General features: G+C 43.4%; 1 long non-coding RNA gene across 1 annotated transcript; it reads left to right on the top strand.

Annotated features, from left to right (window-relative positions):
• Positions 1-687: 687 nt before the first annotated feature.
• Positions 688-2,334, top strand: LOC146194081 (uncharacterized). Its single transcript, XR_014705426.1, has 3 exons — positions 688-863; positions 1,246-1,310; positions 2,211-2,334. It is a non-coding gene; the product is annotated as an uncharacterized LOC146194081 (long non-coding RNA).
• Positions 2,335-22,696: the final 20,362 nt, after the last annotated feature.

The following is a 22,696-nucleotide window of genomic DNA, read 5'->3' as shown; positions in this document are numbered from 1 at the left end:
TGACGCGGCGCATCAGCGGCTGCCGCGAGTGGCAAAAGCGCATCACGGGGAAGCTAGTGACGAGACATGCTTGATAGCGAAGAAAGGACAGGCATACGCAAAGCGCCCCTGGCGCGCCATTTCCGTGAGCCTCGACGCCGTGCTCTTTGACGGCAGATGGCGCAGGAATGCAGTTTACCGCCGCTCAGCCACGCGCTGGAGATCCCGCAAACTTTTGCGGGTGACAGTATGTCGCTGAGGTAGCGTCGCAAAATGAGTTCCTGACGTTCAGGAGCGTCACTCAGGGTCGCGAGGAAACAGTGGAATGGATAGAGAAGATCGAGAAGCGCGCGCGCGGATCGACGGCAGAAAGGAACGTGCGGAGCGCGCTTTTTTATGGTATGTATTTTTTGCCGACGGCATGACGTCACTGATCACGTGAAAAGCGGAGGCCCCGCCCCTAGACCGAATTGGTGTGAATGTAGCATCACCCCAAAATACCTGAACTTGCAGAGAGCCGGCTCCGTGAACTGCGCATGCGCGCCCAGGACCAAAGTGGAAAGGAGGATATGTTGCTCTTCTGGACGGATGTGACGTCAAATAGCTTTTAGTGCTTGTTTTTTTCTAGAAGTAAGCCTCAAACCCAGATGTTCACTGAGCCGCCCAAAGTATGGCCCAAAGGAAGGCTGGCGCGCTTTTTTCAGACAACGAGCATTTGCGCTTTGCGAGCCCTAGGCACCCTAGGTTGTCTTTCATGCGTCGGTCTGCTGCAGTTTGCGGGCCATCATCCCGGTAGATGCAAACTCGGTGAAATGCGGATTCAGTTCGTGGATTATAGCCTTAAATTCAAGGGCGCAGTCCTCGGTGCAGTCCTACTGACTGCGGTGAGTCGTACATACATGCCCGCGAACTCTAAGTAAAGTATTTGTCGTCTTTCTGCCATCGCCTTCCTTGCAGCTTCTTTAACGATTTTTTGCACGGCAGCGCAAGCATGCGTTATCCTCAATTATTGACGTGGCGCTATCGCGCGACAGTCTCCGGGCGAAGGCGTGAGGAGACGAGACTGCGTAATGGCGTCCGCGATCTCGTTTCGTTGCACTTGGAACAACTTCCATTCCTGAGTATTGGGACATATGAGGCGACTAAAAGATAACGTAAAACTATTTCTGAGTTCGCTTATATTTGTTTGGGCAGTATAAGGCATTTTTGCGTGCGCCAGCGTGAACGCGCTGGTTTATAATCGGGGTTTTATTGCCTTCCTCGCAGCTTCAACCGATGGAGCGGCTCGGCCCATAGAAAATGTCGGGCTTCTTTCGGAAAACTGTTGGAAGGTAAGTGGCACTCATCTGTACAGACCATACGTGGTAGTGCTGCAATACATGAGTAATATCTGCGCACTGCTAAAAGGGGGGTTGCTGGCCAGCTGAGAGATAGCTTAAACGTAAGTAGGCCCTGTGCGGACTGAGCCTCGAAGTGCAACAAGCCTACTGCACAGCATGAAATGGCTACAAAAGTATGGTTATATACATGACCGAATTCATGTGCTTATTTTCTCAGACCTTCCACTGTCAAGTACTCTCACTTATTTCGGTGTATGCAGCAATGAGGGTGACTTCATTACTCCTCAGCTAGCATAGGTTCATGCCTGTGACAATATCTGTCCTTTTACTGCCGAAATAACTGCATTGGTGGAACTCACTGAGCTTGTTTATGTAGATTTAACACTTTGGATGCATGTTGCTACCGCAGAGTTCCCTAATATATATATCTTTTGCCTGCTCCAGCATAAATAGTTGCAGTGCTTGGCTTCAAGCTGCTGCCAAGGCCATTGACAGCTTATTTGAAAAGAGAGCAATAATTAATCTGAGCTGGCATGTTTTGTGGGAGAGTGAGGCACCATTGCGAGTACCTCGTAATCCTGTCAAAGAGCTTGGCAGTTGCTGCTATAAGCACTCTCCATTGCAGTTCCATGCAAGCCGCAGCATATTGGGCACTTACTGCGCAAGTGATTTAACTTAGATTCTCTCTGTTGCTATTTCAGTGCTTTGTAGGTGTGCTAAATATTTGTATTTGTGCTAGCATTGACAGCCAGTCTCGTTGCTACCTTTTTCCTTCTGCAGCAGGCACTCTCACTTGCTTTACTCGAACCAAATTCTATTGTGAGTGAGTTTGCTGAATTTATGCAAACTAAATGTAATTGCAGTATTACTGTCATTTATTTACATCTGCAGAGGCAACGAATTCTTGGTGGCGACGAACGAGTTCCCTCCGCCAGTTCGATTACAACGCCACCTCAGTAATGCAGTGAGCTGCGACTGGTGTGACCAAATGGATACTCTCACTGCTTCCACAGGTTTAGAGCGTGCTGCCAGTTAAGTTTAAAACACCTTGCTTGCAATGTATTTAATCTTGTTGTGTAATATTGTCACCCTTGCCGATATGCTATTTTTTGAAAATCATTCTGGGTGGTTTGGAACACATGATTTGCAATGGGGGGAGGTGGGAAGCACAAATGTGGGACTGCAATTTTTTGCCAGTCTAGCTTCTAGCCTTGCAAATTAACAGATTAATACTTGAACAAGCCTGACATTTATTGGAGAGTTTGTCATACAGAAGAAAACTTGATCCGGTGGGGAGGTAACACAGCTGTGGTTCTCCGAGAAAATGTTATCCGTGTGTGATGGTGTCTAAAACATGGCATTGTCTTAGGTAACTTGGCATGGAATCGGCCACTTGTTGTACTCTCTTGACAGCATCTATTGTACTATGTGCTAGGTGACATGCCTTCAGGGATAAGAGTAGATGGAGAATACCTCAGTAATCTGCAATTTGCTGATGACATTGCCCTGAAGCAGTCAGGATGACGGGCAGTAATGTGAGCAGGTCATGCTGGTCATGGAGGAAGTAAAAAAACCTTAGAAGCAATGCAAAGGGGGAAATCGGCTGGTATGGGTAGGCAACTGCAGATCTTTGAAGAGTGGTAGGGAGATTGTGCTAGAAAAACTGCTTGCTTTTTATTTATTTATTTTATTTCAAGATACTGCAGACCAGTATTCCGGTCCTAGCAGGAGTGGCATACATATATATAGCGCACAAGAAACACAGTAAATCACACGAAGCACCGACAGAACTAACAAACAGAGGCAATGTAATGACATGAAATGTGTTGACCAACAGCCGGAGAGAAAAAAAAAGAAAAAAAAAAGGGAAAACATGAAAAACCTTTGTGCGACATCAAAGTAACAATACATGTCCTAAAAAACTCCGACCCTACTGTCAACCAAACAAATGTTGCTGTAGAGCCTGGTAAAAGTCTGGAGACTGAATTAAGCTTTCTGGGAGAGTGTTCCATTCAGAAATTGTCCTTGGATAAAAACTATGCATAAAGGATTTAGATTTTGCATAAATTGGCTGCAGTGAGTGACTATGGTGATGACGCGTCCGCCTAGTGTTGGGAACTTTCACACACGGTGGAGGACTGAGGTTTATTTGGTTGTTTAAAATTTTATACAAAAAGAGTAAACGAGTCATTTTTCTGCGAGTTTCTAGGAGCGGAATGTTGTTGGCGGTCATGAGGTTAGTAGGAGAGTCCGTTCTTTGATATTTATTAAAAATGAACCTCACCGCTTTTCTCTGTATTTGTTCAATTCGATAAATGTCTTTTTTAGTGTGAGGGTCCCAGATGATCGAAGCATACTCAAGTTTAGACCTGACGTATGTGGTGTAAGCCAGTAGTTTAAGATTGGATGAAGCATCTTTGAGTTTACGTCTGATAAAACAAAGTTTCTTAAAAGCTGATGAACAAATATTTGAAATGTGAGCACTCCAGGAGAGATTATTGGTAATAGTAATGCCAAGATATTTATAACTAGAAACTTCGGAAATGAGACAGTTGTTTAAGCGATACTGAAATGAACTGAAATTCATTTTACGAGTGACTCTAAGAAGCACCGTTTTTTGCGTGTTAAGTTTCATACACCAGTCTTTACACCTGTGTGTAGTGCCTCACGACCTCAAGCGTATTAAAATCTTGGAAGGATTCTAACAGTACCATAATCTGTAAGAAATGGGCTGTCAAGCACTTGCAAACTTAAACTGATCGGGTTACTGTCCATTGCCTACAAGATAATAGAATTGGGAAAATATTGGACTTTCTATCAGCTGAAAGAGCAGCTGGCTTTCGTAAAGGCTGCCATGTTTTTTAATGTGTCTGCCCTGCCGCTGTTGTGTGCTGGATTGTAGTCTACATCCACATCGGATAGGAGGCTGTGCAAACAAACTGCTCTTTACAGAAGGGACATAATTTGAACTGCCCATATCATACAATGCAGCAGCAGTAGTGGAGCACACAAGAAGTGACTTATTGTAGAATGGTTGCTTTATTGTGGTAGCGTAAAAGGCGTCACCCTTGAGAAAAATCACAACCATGCCTTTGGCAGGTGACATGGCCATGCACTGATTGGTCGTCTGGTTCTGCGATGTCATGAGGCCACATGATATGGCCGAACTGGCTGGAGCTCATATTGTGGAAAAGCGCAAAAGAGACAAAGAATCGAGAAAAGAGAGGACAATGCTATCTGGAGCTGCTAACTCGGGCAGCTCCTTTGAGGTGAGAGGGTGAGGTGGAATAGAACCCTCAGAGACCCTTGGATCCAGTATCAGACGTGCTACTCCACATTCATACAGCTTGGTTAAAACAGAGCTTTATACCCATGTTGGGTGGTCTTAGGCACAATGTGGTAGATTATGGCTGTATGCTGATGATTATGTGTGAGATAATACCGGCACAAATTAAGGGATTAGGGCTTATACCTTTCAGGACCGCTTTAAGTCAATCGTTCGTATATGAATGATGGTTCTCACACACTGGCAGACGTAAATTTTCGTGTTTGGAACATGTAGCCCCATTTAGGCAGATAGTATGACAAAAGTAATTATAGTAACTAGTTCACAGGGATGGAAAGGCACAGAATCTGTCACTTGTTTCTGTGGGCACCTGAACTGTGTCGTAAGGGAAGGGAGGAGGGAGTCAAAGTGGAAAGACAGAAATGGGTGCTGTAGTGGTGGTCTGTGGAGTAATTTTGACCACCTAGGGATCTTTAACGCGCGCTGACATCACATAGCACATGGGTGCCACTTCGTTTGCATCAAAAGCAGCCGCCAGCGTTCGGGTTCGGACATGGGTACTCCGGCACAGTAATCTAGCATCTTAACCACTGCACTACCGCAGTGAGGCTATTGTGACAACCATAGTTTCTGTTTGTGTGCAGCTTGTTTATTTTTTTTATTTCTTTTTTTGTTCTTTCTAGCACAGTGTGACATTTAAAAAATTATTCGAAATAAAGAGGTCTTTGGCTCCATTCACACGATTCTGCTGCTTCTACTATAGTTTTCTTTTTATGAGAGCAGTAGCGAAGTCTCTTGAAGACAATTTTACTAGCTCTCAGTTCAGCTCAGATGATGAATCAGTCAAATGCCAGCCTCGAACTTCAGCTAGTGGCCAAGAAAAGCTTAGTTTCAATCTCTGATCACTCTTGGTCAGTTACACGTGCTCATTTTGTGTTCCCACTGTTCTGTTTCCATTCGCTGGGTTTCAGCAGCAATGAAAGCTTGGTACACTTGATATGGCTTCTCCAGAACTTCAAGTGTGGAACTTCTTCAAGCAAATCGAGTGGAGTTTGAACACCGAGCTCCTATTGCAGATTTTCAAATTTGATGGCAAACTCTCCCACCTTGTGGAAAACATATCACCAAATAATCCAGTCATAAATCGTTAAAGGTTTGGAAATGCCAATGCTGTAAACTGTAAAATGAGTAGAGGAAGGCAGAGCTTAAAAATGGGTGTTTTCAGCAACTTAGCGATATTTGGGAGAGAACAGCACACCTTCAAAATGAACTTCAGAACGTAAATTATTATTTCCTTGGCAGTTGGGCTTCGCTGCATTTTTTTAGTGTGATTTGGAGAATAGGTACATGAGACTCTCAACAACTGCTGCAGGAAATCAAGAATGACCACTGCTTCCGAACAGCACTATGAAAAAGAGGAAATCTGCCGATAGGTGCACCATATCTTTACTAGTAATAAAAGAGGCAGTGTAGCATATTTTTAGTATTCTGAATTATTTTTCTTGCTGTCTTATTTTGATATTCATGCCCCCTTTTCTTTCACTTCTTGGATTTTTTCTGCAAATTTCGGAGAAAAGTTTTTATGTTATGTATAAAGCCAAAACAAAAACATGGGCATTTATTTAATTGAGGATCAAAATACCTGCATTTTAGTATTATCTAATAGCAAGATTGTGTAAATATTTCATTTAATAAACAAATTACATGGTGCTGAAGGAGTTGAGGCAAAAAAAAAAGACCTCTTCATTTTGAAGCTGTAGTTTAAGAAATGAGCATTTTTCTGCCTTTTGTATATCCTCAAGATTTTATTACAATTTCTTGTTTTTATATTCATGTTTGACAATACTTTGTGAATATTTTACCCAGTGCTGAGAATTTATCTTATGTATTATGCTTACATTAACAATATTCACGTGTTTAGAGGGCATTTAAATAGCTGTATTTTAATTGGCTCATGTGCGTCATGTACAGAAAGTGTGATCAGAAATTGTCATCAAAAAACTTCCTTCATACTGGAACTTGCGTGTGAAGAGCTCTGGCAGGTGCGTGCTCTGTTGCCGCGTTGCAGAGAGGAGGAAAGGAGGCATCCTGGCTGTGAAAACCGCCAAGGAGAGGTGACAAAGAGGCTAATGGCAACCCCATGCATACTCGGGCCACTTATGCGCTTATACACAGGACCTCGGAGGATGGGCGTGTGGTATTCGATCTGTCATTTGACGTGTGTAACTAGAAGGCTGCATTCCCTGCACCGTACCTATTAGTCACATATTCTAATTCTGGTGCCGGGTTGTGTTCGCCTTAGCGATCTTAGAGCTCTTACGCACTTCCTACATTTTTTTTTTGTAGGTTGCAGCAAAGTTCTTTAAAGACTTCATTTATATAAAATAGCAAGGGGCATGTATGCGATCAAGGATCTTTGAGGGAAGCTGCAGACGGGAGCTGTTGACGCTACCATGCTATACTCTTAAAGACAGATCTCAAGTGTCTCCTAAATTTTTATAACAAAACGAACATCCGCACAGTGTTTGCTGGAGATGCTTACAACCCTGCTGTCCTGTCCGAAGACAAGGGTACATGCATTACTGCCCGCCATATGCAAGGCCAGCCACAATTAAACATTCGTTACCAGAGTAACATGATTGCCTGGCTTTTTTGTGTGTTCACTTCCTTAGCATACTGTAGCATAGTCATAGTAGTGTGCACCTTTCCAATAAGTGGTCACAGGGTGACACCATATTACCTGCTGGACTGCTTTGTGCATTTGGTGCAAGCACAGTGGAAGCAGAGCCGGTTTGCAGCAGTCCAGAGAGGAGGAGCAAACAATATGGTGGCACCGAGTAACTTATTGGAAAGGTGTATATAGATTGCTTGTTCCTGCAAGATGCGAGTTGAACTGCTCTCATACGAACAGTTTCAATCCTCATTGAACTGGATCTACATTCAACTCATTGTAGATCGAGGTTGTCACACGGCAACTGTCAAGTGCAGTTGAGCTCGAGCCTGCTTGACTCAAGGTTGCTTCCTCAATCGCTCTCGAGATTTCAAGCACACTCAAAAGCGGTCATTGACACCCTCGTCATCAACGAGCTCTAAAACTTGAAAACGAATAAATGCAATAGAACTGCACATAATAACACATAAATGTATTAAAAGGCATGATAGAACATTCGTAGAACGGCTAATTTTATAATATTGACATCGTAGTCCACTGCCAGTGGAAGCTAAGGTGGCGTTCTCTTCGACTACGTCAGCGTGGAAACTGTGGAGCGGAAGAGAAACTGCACTGTAGCACTTGACCGCTGGGAAGATAGGTTAGGTGACCTGAGGCGCCAAAAGCGGAATGCTGCTGTGCACACTGAAATCGTGCTATCATTACCCCAATCTTAAAATTCTTTTTGAGACTCATTGCGACTGACAGCAGACGACGAACCACGTAGGAAATTTCTCAATGCTCACTGAAAACGCCCGTGTAGCACCGGATGCTTCAATCCTTCTTGAAAGCCTGAATGCAGATTGAGTTCAATGAGGATCGGAAGTGTTTGTGTGACAGAGGGATTAGTGTAGTGCAGCTAAAGCTTTGTGTTAGCTGGTGTGCACAAGTTGGGTGGCCAAGCTGTGTTAAATGGTATTACAATGCATATTTAGAAAACAAAACAGGGCACCCCAAACGGTTTATTCAACTTCTCAGATTATTTGGCATTACACACATTGTCTTGAAAGCAGTCCACAATATGGCCAGCACAACTTATGTCCTTGCTTATTTCAGATTGTTCATTTAAGAGAGCTAACATATTCAAGGGCTACTGACCAGGCTGACATTTTAACCAAGCCCGATAAGGCGTTGGACATGGTCTCTGCGAAATACTGCAGCGATGCACGCACTGGAAAGCAACAAAATGCAAACCAAAGCTCTCATGGTCCTTTTCAGACAGCCAAACCTCCTCATCCTTTGCGCTTGCCATCGAACTTTGTCGATGAGGTACCAACAGATACTGCATCCATTGGTTTCTCTGACTGATGGGCGAGGGATGGCACTTGGTCTGCTGATGTCACGCACTTTTTTGTCTTGCATTTCGTTTTCACTCATGCATACTCTCACACAAGAAAGAAGGCTTTTAGTTTCTTGCCCTTGTCTATGCATGCTTCAGAGTGTTCTGTGCACTGTGCTATTCATACACCAACGGCTGGACTCAAGTGGCAGCGGCGCGCACTTTCATACAGCCTGCGCATTCGCCGCAGATATAATGGCAGCTCTTCTAGGCAAGCAGTGCTCTCTTCCCCGTGAAGTGTGTGCAGGATTTACCCAACCCTGGTCACTCGCTTCTGTGGCGGCGCCCGGTGCGCACCTGCGTTCGCGCCTTCAAGCGTTCAAGTGTTCAGTTTACGGAGTGAGCGAAATACTTAGAGAAATTATGTAGTCTCAATTTTGTGTGCGCAAAAGCGGTGCAGTGTAGGCTCAGGCAACAGTACTATTTAGCACATTTTGATCGTAGTAATACTTTGTCTTATTTCTTACAGTGCGCAACATGTGCTAATTACCATCTGAATACAAAAGTGATTTGGGTTATCAGTCTGCAGTAAGGCAAGTAGCAGCATACTATTGTAGGTCAGTCCCATTATGCTGCACAAAAGCTGATTTTTTTCTTCCTGCTGTAACTTTGTTTCTTTCATGATATGAGGGGAACTGTCAAAAATGCATTGACATGGCTACAGAAGCACGGAATTTATCACATGAACATTTTTGGCCTCTCGGGCCTGTTCTGCCAGGCCTGTTAAAATTAGTGGCCGAGCAAGGAGGAGTACCTGTTTTGCCTACATGCATTATTTCAAATGATATGCCAGTGTGACGGCATCTTTTCGCTTTTGGGCACATTTCTGTCTGCTTCTGCACATGTACCAAAATTTCGGGCGCCTTCATGTGTCTGCAAGTCAGGCTGGTCGTTGACCTGTTTTAAGTTGTTAGTGCAAATTAAAAAAAAGGGTAACCTGCTCTTATTGCACTTTTTGTGCACTTTGAACAGCGCATTCACTGTAACTGCTTTTCCTGTTCTGAGGCGTGCGCAACATCACCTCGAAATAACAGGAGACATTCATCACCATCCTCATATAAGGATAGTAGGAAAGCCTTCTGACCCTTGTCTTTGCCTGCCACCTATGTTGCTAAACTCTGCAGCAAGTTTGTAACGAAGCTAACTTCATGACAATAGTTGAGCATCTCGGCCGCAGTGTGCTTTTGGTATTTCCTTCGGTCCGGACCCATACGTATGTTTTCTGCCACACATTTGAACTTTATTTCCCCTGAACGACGTGCCCACGCCTGCAAGTTTGAAAAACTTGCGGTGTTTCCTTTCATCAATTTCCGAGTGATAGAGAACTCTGTTCCAATAATTTAGCTATGTTTTATGCGAGTTTTTCCCTGGTTTTGGCTCTTCGGCAAGATGCTGATACACAGCCAGAGCCTGTAAGGATGGCTCACGGCCGGCACACCTATCATCTATATCTCTCAGTACAGCGGCAAAAATCACTGCAGGTCGCTCTGAACGCTCAAGTTTATGACATCTCGTTGGCAAGAATCACAACCGGGTGAAAGTGCAGGCTTGCAGCCGCAGGCTTGGCCAGCCTCTGCTTTTTTTTTTTTCCAGCTTGTGTCACACCAAATGACGGCATCACTGAGTAGACGCGTCAATGCCACACAGTGCCACGATTTCGCAGCTGTAGTAGACAGGAAGCACCCTCCATGCGTAGGTCGTAAAGAGCGCACCGTCGCCACTCGAATCCAGCCATGGTACACCATGCATAACCATGAATACAGAAAACACAGAACATCCATACATGCACGGGCTTGGTTTCCTAAGAAAGGCCAGAGGCCTCGCACCTATGCTTCGGCCACCCATTGAGCTCAGCCTCTCCCCCTCCTCCTCCTTATCGGCATTGTAGCTGGATGAGCCAAAGCTCACTTCTCGACCTTCAAACAAAGGTCACTGGTGGTGCTTGGGTAGCAGAAAGCAAGAAAAAAAAAAGCTGCGGCGGTAGCTTTTTGATGGAAGGCAAAAAGCAAGGCACCAGTGTTTGTGCAATGTCAGTGCACCTTAAAGAAAGAACTCCAGGTGGTCGGAATTGTCGGGGACCTTCACTATGGCGTCTCTCATACCTGAGTTGTTTTTGGACGTTAAACCCCACAAACCAACCAGCAAGAAAAAAAAAAGTGCCTGTAAAAGTCGGGGCCATAATGACTGCATTTGATGCGTTCACGTAGCTGTTTTTACCCAGCACAGGGCAGCGTTTTCATTTTGTTGACCGAACCAACATGGCGGGCATAGTTTCTCAAAGCACTAAGAGATGGCGCTCCGCATTTCGCGTATTTAGGGAGCCTACATGTACAGCCCTACGCGTATTGTCTCCTGTGGAGGCTAGTCAACCAGGGAGGAGGGAGAGACTCTTTCGTGATGGAAGGGAAGGAGAGAAACATACTAGTTTTGATGGTTGTAGCTCTGTTATTAACGAGTCTGCTGCAAAAGTATTTTTGGCCATCGCGCATTCTGAAGGCGCTGCCTCATAGACAGCAGGTTTGAACACATTTTCGAATTTAGGGTGGTTCATAAACAAGTTCAGTTTATGGAATCGCACCTGAAAACGAAAGGAATGATTGAAGCAGGAGAAATGATAGCACCTTAAAATAGAAACAAAAGGTGGATGGGTTTTAAGATGCTTTGCAGCTGTTTTCCACTTGCCCAAAGGCAGTGCAGAGTTTTGGCCGGTGTGCAATGAGCTGTTGGGCGCATGGTTTTGCTGATGGCATGGCAGCTGCGTGCTGGTTGGTGACATTTTATACACAAGGTCTTGTAGACTTTGCGTCTAGTTGGAAAAAAAGAGGATTGTAGCAAATGAGCATTTATGCTGAAATAATTTTGTGAGCAGCTTCAAAGAGCAGCCTTTTTTGAAAAATGGCTGCTTTCCATGAAAACATGGCATTAGAATTTTGCTTTTCTAGATGGGGTTTTAAATTTTGTTTTGATGGTTTCTTGAAATCTTTTGCTTGTTCTTCACGACATGTATTTACTTCATAGCTTGCAATAAAATGCTTCCATTGTGAATAAGCATTCCTTGTGTGTCGTGCTCTTTGGTCTCATTATTTTGAACTGTAGTAGCCATGACAATCGGAAAACATTTGGGAGAACAGCATTGCATCATGTCTACATTATATTCCTGTAGAAAAAGAGAACGGACATTGCAGTTGATGTCGATGAGACTGAAATCGACATTTGTTTCAGCTAAACTGTTTCCTCGATTTCGAATCTGGTTTGGGCTATTGCACGTCTAAGGCCCCAGCCAAATATTGCCCACTGCCTCAATAACAGCACATGCTCAAGGACCTAAAGAAACTACAAGATGAACGTTTATTTTTCAACCCTTTGTGATGAGAGCAACTTTACAACAGGTAGAGGTATTGACATGGCACACAGGGATCGGGAATGCCAAAACCTAATGCGGTCTATGAAAGATGGCAAGCATGGGAAAGAGCTAATTAATTTTGACTGCTTGGTGTCCTTTAATATGCACTGACATTGTATAGCCCACAGGTGTCTTTACATCATGCCTCTGCCGAAATGTAGCCATGTATTTAATCTTAAAACCTTAGGATTAGCAGTCGAATGCATAGCCACAAAGTCACTGCTGCACATAGGTAGGAAGGTTTCGGACGTAGGAAGGGAGTAATGTTTTTAAGCCAGGTAGTCACTCTGAATCTGAACCATGAGAAACATTTCCCCAAGAGCAAAAAAAGGTGAATGTAAATTTGGAAGGTGCTGTACATATAATGTAACAAAAGGCAGCTTGCTATCGTATGATCATTTGAAAGGCTGAAAAGTGGATATTAAAGCATTAGTTTAAAATACCTAAGCAAAGGACAGTGCAGCAGGTTATAGAAAGTAAAATTGGAAAACCTTCACAAACACAGATGTGGATTAAAGTACAGTTTCAAGGTAATCAGCTATTATTGAAATGAGCAGGCCCTATTTGCCCTGGCCAGGTGGCGTCCTTGGTCCAAAAAGGTGAGTGCATAAGCAGGTCCTCATCTGATGGTTTGTGTGGGTGGTACTTCTATGCTGCCGCAACACCATACCATATGACACACAGTGCTGGGCATCTTGCAGTAGAGTACCTGCAGTTGAGATTGCAGCACATGGTGCACATCTTTGAGTATGAAGATGCAGAAAACTGAAAAGAAGCATTAGAGTGGGACATGTAATCCAGGAAATAGGGCTTTTCAGCTAATCGATTAGGTTTCGAGGGAGTGAAACAAGCAAGGGATACCAGACACTGGGATGAAGAGATAATGTCGGCCAATGAGCCAAGGTTGGCGGCTGCAGCTAACGCATGAAGCAGCGATGATTGCAGACCATTAATTCCCTTCAGCATACCTAATGCAGGCAATGATGATGAATCAAAACTCTGTTGCCAATTTATGAAATAACTATAGATATGTAACTGCACTGTGGGAAGCCCACTTAGCCACTTGATATTTCTTCCAAGTTTTTGTTATGAATGGACAGAGTGAAAATGCGCACCTTCATTGAATGGCTCTAGTGTCGCATTGCTGAACTGTGGTTTAAAAGTTACTTGTGGCGAGATAAATGAGTCATATAGCCTCTTGGAGGCTTGCAGAGAGAGCTTAACTGAGAAGGGAGAACTTGAGAGAACTGCAGAGACTTGTGCGAGCACCGTACAACCAGCCGGTTCAAATGGCGCGCCGTTGCAACGGTTGAGTGACAGCGCTGCAGGCGGCGAAAACGTCCAATACCAACAAAAATTAATTCAGTAAAAGGAAACCTTTAGATAATTCAAATTCGCACTTGTAGCGTATGCGTCACCACCTCTTTTGTTTAACTGAAACTGTATAGTTTCATTTGCAACAATTTCAGATACGATGGTGCGTGCGCCATTATCATCATCATCGCCTCCTCCGCTAAATTATTTGAGTTGCGGCGCGTTACATGAAACGTTTTAAAAAAATGTTTCACGCGTTGTTGACTCTGGTTATTCTCCTTCCAGTGCTTTACGGAGCCTGTGTTGCGCTTTATCTATTTGTTGCTAATGCTAACAACCCATAAAATGGCTGTGTTCTGTGTTTATACAGCACAGGCAACGCACTTCGCACGATGAGCATCACTTTGGTAAGTCGGAAGGAAATTAGTTAATATATTGATTTGTGCAACATTAACGTACTCGAGTGCCATGTTGGTAAGCATGGTGCCTGCGCTAGAGCCGCGATTCTTCCGCGAATCGCTGTGTGAAATTAGGTGGGAACGATTTGTTTCGGGACGTTTAACTGTGTATAACTTGCCCAACATTGCAGCAAGGTTACTTTCTTGCTGCACTTGAGGTCGTCTGAGCGAAGTTCTGAGCTTGCCTGCGCAGAACTAAATAAAGCGCTCCATTGAAAGTGTTTAGGCATTGTGACTACAGAGACATCGAAGGCTTACGTTTGTGTCAGAAGTGCTTTGAATTAATTTTTAGTATGAATGTGAGGCATGTAGCTTTCCCCTAGCAGTCGTAAGATCACCGAGGCCAACGTCAGTTTTGCACTTGCATCGGACGCGCCTTTTCAGCACATGCTGCATGTATGCGCCTGTTGTTGCTTTTATGTATGATGACTGTGGTAATAGTTTGCAGACTAGCTGTGTTTCAAGTGTGTTGACCGCTTCTTAATAGTGTGTAATGTTGATTTACTAGCTTCGCATTTTCTTTTTTTTTTTTGGCAAATGATAAACGCCTGACACGCTGTCCGTCAGTCCCGAGACGAGTGGTACGCTGTACAGCAAAGTAAATGTACTTCATTACCGAACGGGGTCACGTACTCGTTAGCTATGATTTTTATTTTTATAACTGTAGTGCACAACATAGATGTAATGTGGGATCGCTTGGTTCTTTCCTAGTGTATTTTTGTAAAACAAATAAACTGGTCAGAACAGCATAGAGATGTGGCTTTAGGGAATGCATCGAAACAGGCTTGCCAAATGGCTTGCCTCTGTTCTCATTCTTGCTCAGATCCAAAGGCAGTAAATTTCATTTATCAATTTAATTTTTTTTGTAAGTTCAGTGTTTGACTTTACAGTAGTTGTCTGCATGTTAGGTAATCTGCCCAAGTATAGATGACTTGCAGCACTGTCACATTGTTGGTGGACCAGAGCCATGAACGAACCCTGTTTGCCTGCCTAGCCTGCTACTAGCTACCTGCCCCATGGAAGATACCTATACCTGATTTACTATCATGGAGTAGGTGCAACAGCCACCTGATAGCTCGCAGCTGCAGCCATGTTGTTTTTATGTTCTACACCTGTGCACTGCAGTGTAACGCTCTATCACGCATTTTAAAAAGGACAGTATTTAATGGCTACATTTTCATCTACAATAATCTGTCACGGTTCCATCCACCAAGGCTGCACGACATTCATAGGTGCCCTAGTGAGGCTCAGAGGAGTTTTGAAAATTCTTGTGCAGTATTGTTGAATTATTACTTACAAAATATTGTCCAGTGAACCAGTTATAACTGTGAATGTATTTATTTTTTTCTAAATTACTATCTATCCACGCAATGTTATTATGGCATTGCGAATGCACAAGATTGTTAGTCTGCTAGAGTTTACAGTTTGTACAACCCATAGCCATTTAAACAAGAATTGCAATGGTGGCGCTGAATGGCAGCACTTATCTGCGAGATGGCTGATGCATTGTGAGGGCACCAGACATTCCCCTCATCATCTGCGGCGACTGTCATCGATACTACGAAATCACAGTGGTTGCCAGTGTTCACGTGCGAACTGCTCGGGGTCGCAGTCGTCAACAATTTCAAGCCACTACAAAAAGTGTGAATTGCATTGATTACATCTTTGCATGACAGCCGATGTAACCAGCATGAACTATGTCTTATTACAGGTACCATATGCCGTTACTTGCTGTACTGTACGACAGCACAGAGCACATGTTTGATTAATGGGGTAAATAAAATAAATAAATCCTGTCTCCTCTGAGAATCAAACCTCCATCCCTTGTATTCCTCACATACTGTACTTTGTTTATGGCAACAGAACATGAGTCAGCACATATGCATTCTTGCAGTGGAATTATCTAGGCATAGCACTGCTAATTTTTGTTCTAATGTGGCACCTTTTATGGAGTTCACCGATTTTTTTTTTGCATTGTTCATATAATAAACACATAAAAACCCTGCAGCACTATGAAAATTTACCCGGAGCATTCAACTCGTGCTACAGTACGTGCAGTAAAGCTACCTTTGTCTTTGTGTGCAAAATGAAAATTTTTACAAAAGATTTACATTTTGCATGTTGATTTGATCAGAATATATTGGTTTTGAACATGACTGGAAGAGGCTTTTCAATAGCTGAGCGGTTTCATGTGCATGGTTAACTACCATGCTGAACTTTGTAGTCAAGTAAAATATGTGCATAGTGCCTATATGCGTACAATATATGCATAGAGGCAGGTAGAGTGATTGTTTAGGTGTACTGTAATTATCAGGCTGTGCTAGTATTCTTACAGCTATGATATAAAAATTCGCATCAGGTTTGTAGAACTTGTATTGTGAACAGTGGTTATATCGTGTCTGTGTATTTTATTTTAGCATAGCCGTGATATTGGTGCAAGTTCTGTCAAGTTTGGTTTTGTTTTGATTTTAACAGCTTTGTTTATTGCCACTTGTGGACAGCCTTATCACACAGCGCTATTCAGGTTCTACTAGTGTTGAAGATCATTGATTTCACTTTCTTTAATAGACACTGAGGGTTCACTGATACATACGCTACCAAATTTTTTTTGTTTCAACTGCTTCAATTGTTTTCCTTCCCAGTGGTGTTGTACATTTTCACAAAAATTTGCTTTCAAAGTGCAGTTGTCGACTTTCTTCCAAGTTGTGTGATATGCTGTGAAAAATGGCATGCGTGTCATAAAACTTGTTCCAGATTTTTTTATCGCATTCTGCATGTACAAGTTTTTTCAACCTTCTATGAATGCTTTGCCTCAAAAATATTAAGTATGCAGGCTAACGTAGGATTAGGTTGCCTTCTGGGTTCTGTTGTGCCGGGTAGCAGCTCAGCAGTCAGATTCTTTTACTGGACTTGCCTGAGAGTACGAGTTGTGTGAAGCCTGCACACAGACCCATATCATGCCATTTGACGCGAACTTTACGTTCGGCCGCCTTCAGTTCAGAAAAGGACTGTATTGGGTTACTCTGACAAACATTACCCCAGCTTGTTTTAGGCAGAAAAAAAAAAGTTTGTGCCATGGTCGCCATCTTGCATGTTCTCATACACTTTAATTTCAAATTTGTAAAATTTGCTGTTCTCATCGTAGTTGTTCCAATAATATCCCAAGTTTTCTAGAAGTAAAGGAACCCAAGAAAATTGTTTTGGAGATTAGAGGAGATTAGCCATGCCAGAATAAAATTCTCAAGTTTAGAAAATTTGCTTTTTGCAGCATTGACAGCTGTCAAATACAGAGTAAGGTTGTTCTAGTAAATGTATGACCTGTATTAAGAAAAAAGTACCACTCGGTGGCATTTATTTTGGGAAGTTAAATCACAGCACTCAGTTCCTTGCTCGTGTACAACCGCCCAAATCTTCAACTAGACTGCACAACGCCCACTTTCAACAGTGATGCTGTTTAAGCAGGAGGTTGTTTCATCTATTGTGCGCAGCTTAATGTGTTCACAGTTATGTCACCATTACCGGATGTGACATCATGACGTCACATCCAGTCATGTCTAATAACCAGAACTGAGGTCACCACATGACATCATGTCCAGTCATGACCGATGACTTCACCGTGCGATTCACGCATATATGAAGCTAACCTTGCCAGGCATCCAATCCAGGCATCCGTGCTGCGCCTTTCATTTGTCGCTTCCTCAAACGCCGTACCACACAGGAATCAGCAGCGTTTTAAATTGGTTTACAGGAAAGAAAAGGCATAATATCTGTCACACTTGTCCGCCGACAACAGATAGCCACGATGAGTCTCAAAGTATAATCACGGATAACTTGAGACAAACAGAAACAGCATCATTGTGTCATCAGTCTTATACACGACTGCAATCTGCCTTAATTTTTTTCTGTACCACTGTGCCTTGGCAGGGATCGAACTTGCAGAGAGGTAAAAATAAGGCAAGGCCTCGGTGAGCCTCTGGTTAGACTTAATCTTTTCGCAAGTTAGTTCTTTTTCAATGTGCAGAAGAGAAAAGGCGGCTATCGTGCACATTAGTAAAGAGTTCGGCAGCTGCACATTCACTCTCCTAATCACTAATCCCTTACTTTGTACAATCTTTGCCAAAAGTAACCAGGCTGTATGTTTAGCTTTTAGCTTGTATCCTAAGGTCAACATGAATTCCTAAAGGATTACAACTTGAGAAGTGAGGACTGCAGCTTGCCTTTACTACTTTGCACAGATTTACAGTTTCAGAAGTGGTACGAATTATCTGCTACTTGACTGAAAATTGGAGCATGCAGCCTGGTTATTTTCGGCAAAGGTAGTACCTCCATTATCTTATACATACTCTTTAGAGTCATGAACTACCACATTATGTGAAAGACTGCCTGACACAAATATAAAGCCTCCCTTAACCTAGCCGTATGAAGTGCCTTTGTGGCCTACGGGTAGCATGTCTGACTTGAAATGCAAGAGTCCTGGAGGGTTCGATTCCTTTCACCTACCCATCTGATTCGAGAAGCTTGAGTTGGCAGCTCCTGCCAAATCTGCCATATCATATGATCAAGTGACTTTGCACAACCCTGCCACCAATCAATTCCCGGCTATCACCCACAATTTTTCATTCACAACCCTGATACCAAATTTTCTGGTGAATGGCAGCCTTTAACGCTGTCATATTAACATGTAACCAAAATTTGGTGTCCTTCAAGTGGTGGCTTTAGACAGCTTGTGTTGTTCGTCCCTTTGAGACCTTGATTGGCAGGTGGCAAAGTAGAGACAAGAGGGATGATGAAGAGAAGGTAGGAGGCAGAGGGTGGAGAACGGGTACAATGTGTCGCACTGTGATTGTAGATTAGGTGGCACAACCTGCTTGCATGGTCGCAACCCATCAGCGGCATTGAGAACAGCAATGCGAACTCCTAGCACATACTCCCCTGCACAGATCGTATTGATTGTCTATACTTTTTCTTGGACAAGTTCTTCTGAATATCTCGTAGGATGTCACTGCTAAGATTTTTGCACGGCCCCTGAAGGCTAGGTATTGCTGCAAAGCACCTTGTCCAGAAAACGGAAACATAAAATGACCAGCTTGTTCAGCTTGTTTCTGCAATGGGCACAAAACTGGACTCCATTCCACTCGTGAAATATGGAGGAGTCTCTATGACCGGTTATCATTGTACAGTAGAACCCTGCTATAGTAAAGTGAAACTGAAGTCCCATCATAGTAAAGGTGCTTTTGGTAAAACTAGGTTATACTAAACAACGTCTGGCCGCGGCGTCGACTTCCCACGAAATGGCATTGCTGCACACGCATTACTTAGAATCGCGAGGAAATTTTTTTCTTAAAAAAAAAATAAGTAGTGCATTTTTTTTATGGTTTTACCGCTAGGCTCATCAACACTGAGAAGAAGCCAACTTTAAGGCTTTTGAGCCGTGAGGGAAAGCATGCAGCGCGTAGGGGGAAAAATGTAAAGCTGACTACAAACACAAAAAGAAGACGGCCGGTCACTTAAAAATAGAGTAAAAGGGAAGCGAAGAAACGGCCGAACATTCACACAACACTGTTCAGCACGAAGGAGTAGTGGCAAGAATTGGAGGCGTGGCTAGCGCGGTTTTGCAGTGCTGGACTGTCACGCATTTTTCATCTATTGCCTCTTAAAAGATGGAAACAGCGGAAGACGATGCCGCGCTCACGCAATGCTTTGGTTCTCAGCTGAAATCAAGCTCGGCTATATTCGTATCCATGTTGCATTCATGCTAAACAGGTACTTCTACAAGCGGTAAAAAAAAATGAAAAAGGAAATGACAAAGAGACGATAAGAAAGACATGCAAGGCATTTTAGAGTGTTCTTTTCATAAAGCAACAAGGTGTGCTTAGTAAGCAGACTTTAATTACAAGATAGTATCTTCAGGACCATGTCATCACTAACAACTGATACAGTAAGATTTTAGCCGGTCCCGGTGACTTTACTATAATGGGGTTCTACTGTACTTATCAGTTCGCAAAGAGCACTTCCTGGTAGAAGGGCAGCTCAACACTGTTAATGTGGAAAACTCTGCTTATGCTCAGACTGAAACCCACATCTGATTTTGATTATACTTCCTGCAGGAACGACATTTAGTCTGCATCTCAAGTGAGCATGGGGTATCTTGATGCTTATTTTTATTTTTTGTAACCACAACCTCGAGCAGACTAATTCGCCAAAGCTGGCAGCGCTGGTTATGTATATGTTTGCCGCTGGCTCAAGCCTGCACTGCAGTGAAGTGCAGGCACAGAGCAACGCTAGAGAAGAGCATAGGCGTTCAAATTGCAAAACTTTTCTGCCCGAGTCAAAAAGAATTCCATTTAAGCTTCCGGGAAAAAAAAAAAATGCTACAGTGGCCCTGCGCAATATAATACCATTTACCATATACCAGCTAGTACCACATCACTACTCTCTACAGTGACTTTCTGTTAGTTAGTGCCAAGTTACTGTATATCTGGCAGAACCACATGAATGGTTTGTGGGGTTTAACGTCCCAAAGCGACTCAGGCTATGAGAGACGCTGTAGTGGAGGACTCCGGAAATTTAGACCACCTGGGGTTCTTTAAGGTGCACCGACATTCCACAGCACACGGTCGCCTTGCTTTTCGCCTCCATAGAAAAGCGGTCGCCGAGGCCAGGATTCGATCCCGCATCCTTAGGAAGCGCCCTAACCACTGCGCCACCCCGGCGGGGTAACACATTAATGTGTCATGACAAACACAAAATAACATAAAAGGAACAGCCAAGGTCGTAATGAGCGACTGCAGGTGACAAATGCATCGTCCCTGATACTCGTGATTTTTTAACATTACACTATGCAGCACTGAACTGAATGCTCATACGAGCAAAAAGTAAAAACTCTAGGGGCACTTTGGACCACTAAAGAGCAATGAGGTGAAAGCCTTTATTGCACGGTGGTCTGATGCCCTCCACTATGGTACCTCCTTCCTCGTTTTCCTTATGGCTCGATTCAGGTGTTCGCGGAAGTGTGAGATACGCCTTTTCTTTCCTGTAAACCAATTTGAAATGCTGCTGATGCTTGCTGTACTGCGTCTGCTTTTGTATGCTGTGTCATGTGGCGTTTGAGCAAACGCCAAATGAAAGGCGCTGCACTGACGACTGGATCGGGTTAACCTTCACATGTGCTCGAGTCGCCTGGTAACGTCATGACTGAATGTGATGTCATCATGATGTAAGTTTCGGCCATGACATCATAGTAATCTCTGTCATTATCATCACTGTCACTATCATTATCAATCAGTATCTATCACTAAGTTCTTCACTGACAGATTTAAAGGTAAACAGCAAAACCATGCAACTGCTCGCAAGATTCCAATGACAGCTTTCGCATGTTCGAATGGGGACGGAGGAAAGCAGTGGCAATGTGAGTGGCAAGTATGTATTTCCTGCGGCGGCTGTGCTGGACAGACAGAGCGGGAACATACGTGAAGACACAGGTGCCTTCACGGCCAGTCAAGCTCAAGCAGTGATGGCATGACTGCACAATTTCCCAGGCAAGGTGTCTCTGGCCACCCTCCTCGCACCTCTCATAACCATGTTGCGCGAACTGCAGCGGAGATGGTGGAGGATGCTGCCGCAGTTGCCCTATCAGTGCAATTGCAAAATGTTTTTTCCCAAGTTTATGACTACGAGAAATAGGGGTTTGCTGTAAACATTCCCACGGTGATTTCACTTATATGTACTCCTTATTTTGGTTTCCACTCTTCTTCACGCAAAAATTTCACAGAACCAAGAAGTAAAACTGCAGACCTGTCTTAGTTAGGTTATAACTGGGTTTAAATGTATTCAGTGAGGTAATCACTGCTAGATTAAGAGGAAACCTAGACTTTAGTGAACAAAAAGGCCAGGCTGGATTTCAGGCACACCACTTGACCACAGCCGATGTTCACGGCATCAATCAGATGAAAGAGGAACCACAGAATATACCATATTTACAGGTAAACAATTCCGTAATGAATATATGATGCGAGGGAAGAGTTTGTGTCGAGAATAAAAAGAAAAAAATTCTGTCACGATTCCAATACAAGCTCACGATTATAACATGAAATCGTAACATTAAAGGCAACCATAGCTGGGGATGTGACAATAAAGGAGACTGCATTTAAAAATCCAAAAGTATCCGAGTGGTTTATTCACTGTCACTACTCAGTTACTTATTGCTGTTCATGAACATGCCCCCACTCGTTTCCCCCTTCTTGATTAGACACGATTTGCCAAGCACTACATGCTTTCTTCTCTCGCTTAGAATCCCGCATCGCTCCCTGCATGTTTTGCCCATTGGCCATGATCTAATGATATTAAACAGGAGAATTCGAACCCTCAATAACTACACCTTTTTATTATTTTCTTTTTCACTTCCACCTTCTGGTCTTTCTCCATGGTTACCTTTTTTTTAACCTTGCCTCATTTTACAGCCTCGAAGTTGCCAGAAATTTGCCTTCTCCTCGCAACTGGCTTACCTGGTGGTAAAGCTATCTTGATGACCAGCAAAAAAAGAAAAGTGTTAAATTCAGATATTGCTTCTAAATATAGCATGAAGTGCTGTTTCAGTGATGCAATTTCTAAAAACGTAACTCGTGCTATAATCGTATAAATACGGTAAGCAACCCCTACATACAACCTGCTTATATTACAAGCATTTGATTCAGCCTATGCATCAATCATGCATGCATTACATAACCATGGCATAGGAAAGGCATATGTAGAAACGCTGTTAATAGTATATGGAAACCGCACAGCAGCCACAAGTCTTCTGCAGAAAAAGCTAACCCTGATCAGGAATGGTGGTAGTTCCCCCCACACCCCATAGTTCATCCTGTGTT

This window comes from Amblyomma maculatum, chromosome 3, assembly GCF_055883805.1.
Source record: "Amblyomma maculatum isolate TAMU_Amacu chromosome 3, ASM5588380v1, whole genome shotgun sequence".
Classification (NCBI taxonomy): Eukaryota; Metazoa; Arthropoda; class Arachnida; order Ixodida; family Ixodidae; genus Amblyomma; species Amblyomma maculatum.
Note: the sequence above shows the minus strand (reverse complement) of the source record. Positions and strands in the feature narration are given on the sequence as shown.